At 40.0% G+C, this 9,177-nt stretch overlaps 1 long non-coding RNA gene across 1 annotated transcript; it reads left to right on the top strand.

The window, feature by feature from the left end:
• The first annotated feature begins 1,560 nt into the window (after positions 1-1,560).
• LOC116094186 lies at positions 1,561-7,069 on the top strand. The gene is made up of 3 exons (XR_004119990.1): positions 1,561-1,647; positions 2,050-2,180; positions 6,899-7,069. It is a non-coding gene; the product is annotated as an uncharacterized LOC116094186 (long non-coding RNA).
• Positions 7,070-9,177: the final 2,108 nt, after the last annotated feature.

Raw genomic sequence — 9,177 nt, 5'->3', positions numbered from 1 at the left:
GGAAAATGATCATTTTGATGTGTCTTTGGATTCGGAATATTTCTGGAAAGGTATGAACATTGGATGTATATCCATACATTTTCTAATGTCTTCCTCAGTTTCTTCAGAGTCTCAAAGTTTTCATTGTAGAACATTTTCCTTGGTTAGGTTTATTCCTAGATATTTTATTTCTATTCATATGGCTATCTTGAATGGATTTTCTTGCCTGATTTCATTTTCAATAGTCTTATTCTTGGCTGAAAGGAGGACAATTTTGTGTTAGTTTTATGTCCTTCCAGCTTGCTGAAGGTTTTCATCAGCCCTAACAAAGTTTTGTGGAATCTCTAGGGTCTGTATTAAATGGAATCATGTCATCTGCAAACAGAAATTTCATTTCTTATTTTTCTATTCATTTCGATTTAATTTTTTTTCTGACTTATTTATCTAATATTTTTAAGCACAATAAATGGAAATACTGAACATTTTTGCCTGGTTTTTTATCTTCTTGGTGATGATTTGAGAATTTTTTTCAATAGCCATGTTGTAGAACATAGGTTTGTTACTTGTTATAAAAAGCCCTATTGGATTGTGGTATTATCCCTCGATCTAGCCACTCCATTCCTTGCTGTTTTTCAATTAATTGAAAATGCCATACATTTTGCTATGAGCATATTCACTCTCCCTCTACCAACACTTTAAAGATTTACCTCCTTTATCAAAAAATAAACTTCTGTGTCTCTTTTTTCCTTCATGACCAAATCACTCTTCACAAAAAGGTTTTGAATGTTTGACATTCTACTTGCAAATTATGAGTCTACCAGTTTGTAGAATTTGAGAAAACTGACCCTTTTTCTCTCAGAATTTGAGAATTGTCAATAGTGCAATAACTAGAAATAGAACCTCCTGCTCAATTCACCTTTCTGTAATGGTACTTGTTTTGGTTTTAGCTCTCACAGTTCTTGTGTATGGTCCTACAAACACTGTGTATTCAAAAGTACAGCTGCTTAGCTGTGTTCAGAAAGCATTACATTTTGGTTCTCATTCACCACTTAGACTCTTAAACTTTTTCATCCCTTTATTCTACAATGATCATTGAGCCTTTGTAGGAGGCAGTTGCAATATGTATGTTTTATTTGGGGCTGGAAAATCTGCCGTATCTTATTTTCTGCATTTGTCTAAGTGTTTATCATCAGCTAATCTAAACAGAAACTTTACAGATGAGAGTTGAGGGATATATAATCTATGTGTATAATGATAGATTATTGGGAACTGATTCAATACTACTATTGATGTGTTAGAATAGCAGCTTGAATCTAAACATAGCACACCAGGCCAAAGTAGTTCCACATGTAAGAGGTTTCTTGAGAGGGAGAGGAGGAAGGTAGCAGTGGAAAGAGAATGGAGAGAGAGAGAGAGAGAGAGAGAGAGAGAGAGAGAGACTAGGGGGGCCCTTTATATATGGGTGATGACATAATTAGAGGTAAAGGTAAGAGGTGAGTCAAGTGGATTCTAAGAATATGGTGGCTGTTGCCTTGGCAAAAGTTCTGTGAGTCCTGCCTATGTCATGTCACAGGTTTTGGAGGTCTTGATGCCAACACACCTCCCTTCTTATTATAAAGAGAAAGAAAGAAAAGGGAGGAGGAAGCCGATGGTGAAAAGGGAACAAGGGTGCTGTGTCTCTTAAGCTGCTTTCTGCTGTCTAGGGGCATTGTCAATTTTGGGATGTAGTTGGCTTTCACCATTGGGATCTACTTGGTAAACATTCACATCAGGTTTCTCTCTGGTCAGCAGCTCTTCTGTGGGCAGCAGCTGGTAATCCTGTAACAAGAGTTGATTAATAATTTGGTTAGAATTTTTTTTTTTTGTATTTGTTGTTGAAAAATATAGAAAGAAGATTAATGAACCAGGGAGCAAATAATAACACCAGAAAAATGACTAGGAGAGGTATTATGAAAGGGCATATCCACTGTCATATAGGATTTTCAAAAGTCCCAGAACTGGCAGTCTCACAGTCCCCAAAGTTTTATATGTCTGACTGTAGCTCCTGGATTTTATTCTTTATTATCCCAGATTCATTGATGTAGAAATAACACTATTCTTGGAGGAACAGGAAAAGGCTACCTTCTTTAGCTCTCAGGACATCCAGCCTCTGTCAGTTCTGAAGCACCATGGTTACCAAAGAATCAATCTGATTCTGAATAGTAAGTATAGTTTCAGTCAATTCTTGAAGATTGTTTTTATACTGGAAAGTAAATGTATTATATTGTTTCATGGAACTCTGGTAGGCGATGATATACCTGAGTTCCACAAAGAACTGATGTATTCTGGACTATGGGGCATTGTGGCAGAGATGATATATTGAGGGGTATGGTTCTATTGCAGTCTAGGGAGCTCAGTATTTCTACAAATCTAGTCCCAGAAGTCTTAAAACAGTTTTCCATGCCAAAGAGAGGGATAGAGGTAAGGTATGGACTCATGACAACATTGGATTCAGGGCAACTGACAAAGGGTGAGGTAAGATTACTTGGCAGTATCACCAGAGATGCTGTAAGTGACAATTGTGAGTTAATTCCAAGGGGTACACATAACCAATAATCTTTAAAGCATCCAGGCCTGGTGACATTAAGGAGTTGGTATGCCAAGGTCAAGATTTGAAGCAAAAGTTAAAATGACAAGTGTCACTTATGAGGGGTGATGTCAAAGAGGTAAGGACCTTGGAAGAGTGATTATCTCCCCAATTTTTCTAATATCTAGGGGTTGGGCAATTGAGACATATTTTCTCAGGATATGGATGGTACTTACTGGGGACCTGGGCTTGTTTTTATGGTAGAGCTTAACAACAACTCTTGTCTCCCACCTGGTATCCCATGGGTCTTATATGTAGAAAAAGAGTATCTTGCGATGTTGACAGAAAAAAATGATTTGTCGTGATCCTAGCATATTTATCTGACAAGACCAATATTCGCAGATCTCATATTCATCTGGCCATTTTCTACAATAATTTTTTCTCTGGTTGAAGGAGAAAACAAGTATAGAGATCACAATATTTAAATGGGATAACAGATACAGGGATGAGAGCAGTTTGGATCGGTTCCTGGAATCTGGTTATGGAGCAGTTTCCTGTCCTTAGTTGGAAAGACTGTTTGTTATCTGTGGGAGATTCTTGGACCTTGAATCTCCAGATATAAGGGCTACCCTGAATGGAAATGAACAGTAAGGGAAGGATGAGAAACCCATGTCTAATCTAGTGAGGTCAAGCACAGCTGCCAGAGTAAAGTCTCATTTTCTGGAATTAGGGATAAGGTAGGTCTCAATGTCTTCTGGAGCTTCACAGAGCACAGTCCTGTTAGGGTCAATGTGTATGAAGAGAGTAATTTTTTAGGTGGAGGAATGAAAGGTCTAAGGTGAGACAGATAGTCCCAATGGGATTGTCCCTCTAGTTAAGTAGCTGTAGGAGTCATGAGAATTAACTTAAAAGGGCCCTGCCATTTGGAAGAGAGGGGTGAGGGCTGATGATCTGGAGTGGATGGAAGGACTTGGCCTTTAGTGTTGGCAGACAGTGAACAGGAGATTGTGTGTGGCCATGATGGATGATGGTCAGCAAAGTTCTATAGGAGAGAATGGAGGTGGCAAAGTAGTAGGGTGAGTAGATGGTCTGGGAGTGGAGAGCATTTAGGTGAAAGACCAGGAGTTGGGACTAGATGACCATACATGAGTTCAAAGGGCACGATGAGGAGAGGTCACTTGAGGAGAGCTTGTAGCCTGAAAAGAGCTATGAAGGAGTTTAACCCAATCAAAGTGAAGTTCCTGTGACAGCTTAAAAAGAGTGATTTTTAAAGAGTGGTTAGTTTTTTTCTACCTTACCTGAAGATTGAGGGTGGTAGGGAATGTGAAAATACCAGGGGATGTCTAGGACCTCAGATAGGATTTAAGAAACTTGGGAAGTAAATTTGGGACCATTGTATGATTAGAGAGAGGCTGGGATACCAAACTGGGGAACAGTGGGCATATGGGTAAAGTCAAGTTGCCAGTCAGTTCCAGGAAGGGAATCTCTAGTCTAATGGGTAGGGAAAGGGATGCTACAATGCTTTGAGTTGGAGTCAGCCATCTGACAGGTTTTGCAAGAAGCAGTGATAGAAGCTTAAGTCCTCAGAAGTAGGCTGTAGGTAGGTCTTAAGAAAATAAGACAATGCTTGGCTGTTATGATGAAAGACTTGGTGAGATAGAACAGAGTTTTGGGGGTGTTAGGAGATGAAGGTGGAGATGTAGGTTGTAGTGTAATTATGTCCTAAGGAGGATGAGACAAGTCTGGGCCCCTAACGGTTGTAGCTCTAGCTGCCTCATTAGCTTGGTTGTTTCCCTTGGAGACAATAGAATTATCCTTCTGGTGGTATCTGTGGCAGACAATTCCAATAGCTGTGGGAAGATAGGAGGCCTCTAGCATGGCCATAATTTGGTTTGCATTAGTTACTGATCCTCCCTTTGTGGTAAATAACCCACGCTTCTTCCAGAGAGCCATGTGGGACAGGGGAATATGGAAAGCATATTGGGAATCTGTGTAGATGTTGAGGAATTTTCCCTGTGCCAGTTGAAAGGCACAGGTAAGGGCTATTAGTTTAGCCTGTTGAATGTTGGTATGAGCGGGAAGGGCCTGTGCCTACAACACCTCAATGCCTGACACTACAGGATAGCCAGCTCTTCTGGCACCATCATGTAAAAAGGATCTGCTATCTGTATACCAGGTATAGATGGCTGGATGCAATGTGCCCTCCTGTATGTGTGAAGGATGAGGTAATAGTTTCCACAGAGTTTCAGTGCAGTTGTGAGATAGGGAGTGGTCAGTATTTGGTCAAGGAAGAAGATTGGAAATATTAAGAGGCGGGCACAATGAGAAGGTGAGTGTGGGGTCTTCTATTAGAGCTACCTGAAGAGAAAGAACCCTGGAGGGAGTTACTCTGTAAGCCTTTATAAGATAGGAGCTGTGACAAATTTTGTGAAGAGAAGACAGTTATAGGCTACCCAAAGTTTAGTTTTTTTAACTCTCTAATAAGGAGTTCAGCAGCTGCTAAGGTAAGGATACAAGGTGCCCATCCCTGGATGATTAGATCTAGTTTTTTTTTCAACAAGTATGCTATAGATGTAAAAGAGGGTCCCAGCTGATGACTTAAGACTCCAAGGGCAAATTCCTCTTTTTCAGTTACGTAGAGAGAAAAAGGACAAGTCAGGTCAGGGAGATGTAAAGCTGGAGCCTTAAAGAGAGCCTGATAGAGCCTTTGAAATGTCTTGGTAATAGATTTGAGAAGAGTTTTGTGGATGGGACCTAATGCTACTTCATATAAGGGACAAGAAAGAAGGGAAAAGGAAGGAACCATCAGGAATGTAAAAAACTAGCTATTCCTAGGAATGATAAAATCTCTTCCTTTGTAGAAGCAACAGTTAGAGACTGAATCAGATTCTTTCTATATAAGGTAATAGCCTTGTGGGTTGGGGTAACTGTTAGTCCAAAATAGGTTACCTGAGGGGTGGACAGGTGCACTTTAGTAGGCGAGACCCTGTAGCTTCAACTGGAGAGGAAATTTAGAAGATCAGAAGTGTTAGCTTGGTTAATTTCTAGGGAGCAACTATAGAGAAGGACACCATCTACTTAAAGCATAATCTTAGATTTAGAGAGAGACAGAGACAGTAAGTGAGAAGCCAGGCCCTGACCAAATAGATATGGGCTGTCTCAGAATCAGTGAGGTAAAACAGTTCAGGTAAGTAGGGCAGAAAAGTGGTATCAGGATCTGTCCAGGTAAAAGAAAATGTGTTCTGTGGCTGTGTATCTTTGAGGGATAGAGAAAAATGCATCCTTGAGATCTAGGACTGAGTAATGGGAAGTCCCTGAGCAGATAGTGGATAGAAGTGTGTAAAAGTTAGCTACATCAGGATGGAGAGGGACCACTGAAGAATTAATGATCCTGAGGTCTTGAACAAGGCAATAGGTACCATTAGGTTTCTTAATTGCTAGTATAGGGGTGGTAAAGGGGAAAGAGGTGGGGTGAAGGAGTTTTTTCTCAAGAGGTCAGAAATGATAGGAATAAGTCCCCTGAGGTTCTGGAGAAAGAGAAGGTATTGAGCTTGGGTTATGAACCTGGTAGAGTCTAGTACTTGCATGAAAACAGGAGAATGGTGTTTAGCAACAGAGGGTTTCTGGACATCCTAGACTTGGAGATCTACCTGAGAAGCTGGTAAACATTGTAGTGTTAGTAGGTTGGCTTGCTAGAAGAAGGAGCAGAGAAACTAATGGTGAGCTTGGGTTTAAGAGAAATGGGGGAGCAAAAGAAATAGAAGCTACCAGCCTAGATAGAAGACCTCTTCCCAATAAGGGGACAGTTGGCACTACCCAAAAGGAATGGGTAAGAGGAACACCCCTAAAAGTTCAACTAAGTGGTAGGGTCTGTTGAGGAAAGCAAGGCTATCATCTTACCCTGACAATAGGAAAATAGGAAGGAGAAGTGGGTCCACAAAATTGCTTCAGGACCAAGTAAGTGGCCCCAGTGTTGAAGAGGAAGGAAATAGGCTGCCCACATACCACGATATCTACCCAGGGCTCCCTGTTAGTGATGGCAGTGTTCAGGTCAGAGGAGTTCGGGCCTCCTCAGTTGTCCATAGCCAAGCCTAGGAGATCAGCTGGAGGGTTATCTGGGAGTGGCATCCCTCTATTCTTCATAACATGAGGACAATCAACAGCCTTATGTCCCTCAAGCTGGGCTTGAGCAGAGCAAAAAAGTACTGCAGGGAGGGACAAGAGACCCTGGAGCACAACTGCCTTTTTGGGCAGACACAGTGAATAGGTTATCTACAACCTAGAAAGCCTTTCTGTGTTCATTTTCCCATATCCTTTTCCCCCCGACCCTACCTCTCCCACCCTCGTGTCTAGGACAGCCAGACTGGATCTCCTGACTGCTTGTTTATGCTGTGCTGGGGGTTGCCTGAGGTCAGCACACAAGCACATGCTACCAGCTGCAACCCAAACCAGGGACACAGAGGATCATGCTGGTCCTTCTACACTCAGTCCCTTCCTGTGAATAAAGAATTGTGGAGATAAAGGTACAAAGGACTCTGGACCAGGTAATTCATTGGTATAAAGGGAGAGATAAAAACTTTTGATACTTAAAGATGAGAACCACAATAAATACCTTTTTGGCTTATGTGATATTTTGAATGGTTTGACAGGGATGGATTTAGAATAGATACCTTATCATTTGCCAGTTTTGCAATATTTATTCTCTTAATTTATTATAACCTCTCAAAAGACTGGACCCTAGCTAAAAAAATTACTTGCCTTAGAAAAGAGATGACAAGTAACACTAGAACTAAAGGTTCAGGATTTCATAGGTCAAAATAAGCAACAGAAAGAGGAGAATGAGAATTGGAGACAGAAGCTGGAAGAGATGCTAGAACAGAAATTTCTGAAGTTCACAGATGAGTATGAGCAACAGAAAGATCAGGTTAAGACTTGGCAACCTAGCCTAGAGGAAACACTAGAATTAAGGTTCAGGATTTCATAGGTCAAAATAAACAACAGAAAGAGAATGAGAGTTGGAGAGAGGAGCTGAAAAAGACACTAGAAAAAAAGAATTCACCAATTCACAGCTCAGACTGAACAGCAAGGAGATAGAGATAAAATTTGGAAGCAAAGTCTAGAGGATAATTTATTAAAACTAGCATATCAAAATAAGACAGATGCTGCCATATTAGAATTACAACAAAAAGAGAAACTAAGATTATGGAAGCAGGGCTTAGAACAGAAGATACAGGAAATTATAGAGCAGCATGAACAACAGAAAGAGAAATTTAAGACTTGGCAACATGGCTTAGAGGAAACACTAGAATTTAAGACACAGAAAATTATGGATCAGAATAAGAGAAAAAAGATGAAAATGAAAGTGGGACACAGGAGCAAGAAAAGTTGATAGAACAAAGAATGCAACAGCTCATAGTACAGACTGAGCAGCAGAGAGGAAATAATGAGGATTGGAAGCTAGACTTGGAGAATAATCTTTTAAATGTAATCACTCAAAATAAAATGGAAAACAGTCTATCAGAATTGCAATATAAAGAAAAAAATCGAAATGTGAAGGTAAAACTTTGAACAGAAAATACAGGAACTCAAGGAACAGGAAGAGCGACTAAAGGAAAGATATGAAGCATGGACACAGACCTTAAGAGAGGAATTTAAAATTTCAATTAAAGAAAATGCTCAGGTTGAGACATAAGATTAAATTACAGAAAGCCAACCCAAGGTTTTTAGAAAACAAACTTTAGTCAATCTGGTTAATATACAACAAAGACCTCCAGATAACGATTATCCACAGGGTCATCAGGAATTTGAATAGCAACCTGGTGGTTTGTTAGATCTCAGAAAATTTATCCCAAATAAAGCAAAGTCTTAGATGGCTTAGATGTATAGGACCAAATGGTCAGTTAGGAAAATCAAGGCTATAAGTGGTTGATATAGCCATTAATTTATGGGGAAGAGATCTATTATAGCAGTGGAAAACCTAAATTAATATCTCCTCAGTCTCAGTGTCTAACCATGAAAGCTGTCAGGCTCCTAATAAAATTTTTAAATTAGTTAGGGAATGTTATCAAGGACAGTTACAGACTAAACAAGTTGTCCATAAACAAGATACAGCAGAAGCTGACAATTTAGCTCTACCCCAAGGAGCCACTGCTGCCAAGACACCAACAGCTTTTACCACTAAGGTGGCTGACTGACCAACCCATCTGGATTAATCAATGTTCTATGACAAAAGAAAAACTACAGGCATTAGAACAGCTAGTCCAGGAGCAGCTGGAGGCTCAGCATATAGAGGAGTTTACCAACCCTTGGAATTCTCCAATATTTGTCATTAAAAAAAATCTGGCAAATGGAGAATGTTGACAGATCTCAGAGCAATTAATAAGATTATTCAGTCAATGGGTTCTTTGCAGCCTGGGATGCCATTGCCTTCCTTGTTGCCTAAGAAATGGCCTACCATAGTAACTGATCTGAAAGACTGGTTTTTTTTTTTTTTTTTGTTTTGTTTTTTTTCACCATTCCTCTACATGAACGTGATAAGGAAAGGTTTGTTTATTCAGTACCTACCTTCAATAGAGGTCTACTAATGCAGAAATTGCCTCATTTTGGACACAAGATGAACATTGGCAAAGAGC

The sequence above is a fragment of the Mastomys coucha genome, chromosome X (assembly GCF_008632895.1).
Source record: "Mastomys coucha isolate ucsf_1 chromosome X, UCSF_Mcou_1, whole genome shotgun sequence".
NCBI lineage: Eukaryota > Metazoa > Chordata > Mammalia > Rodentia > Muridae > Mastomys > Mastomys coucha.
Note: the sequence above shows the minus strand (reverse complement) of the source record. Positions and strands in the feature narration are given on the sequence as shown.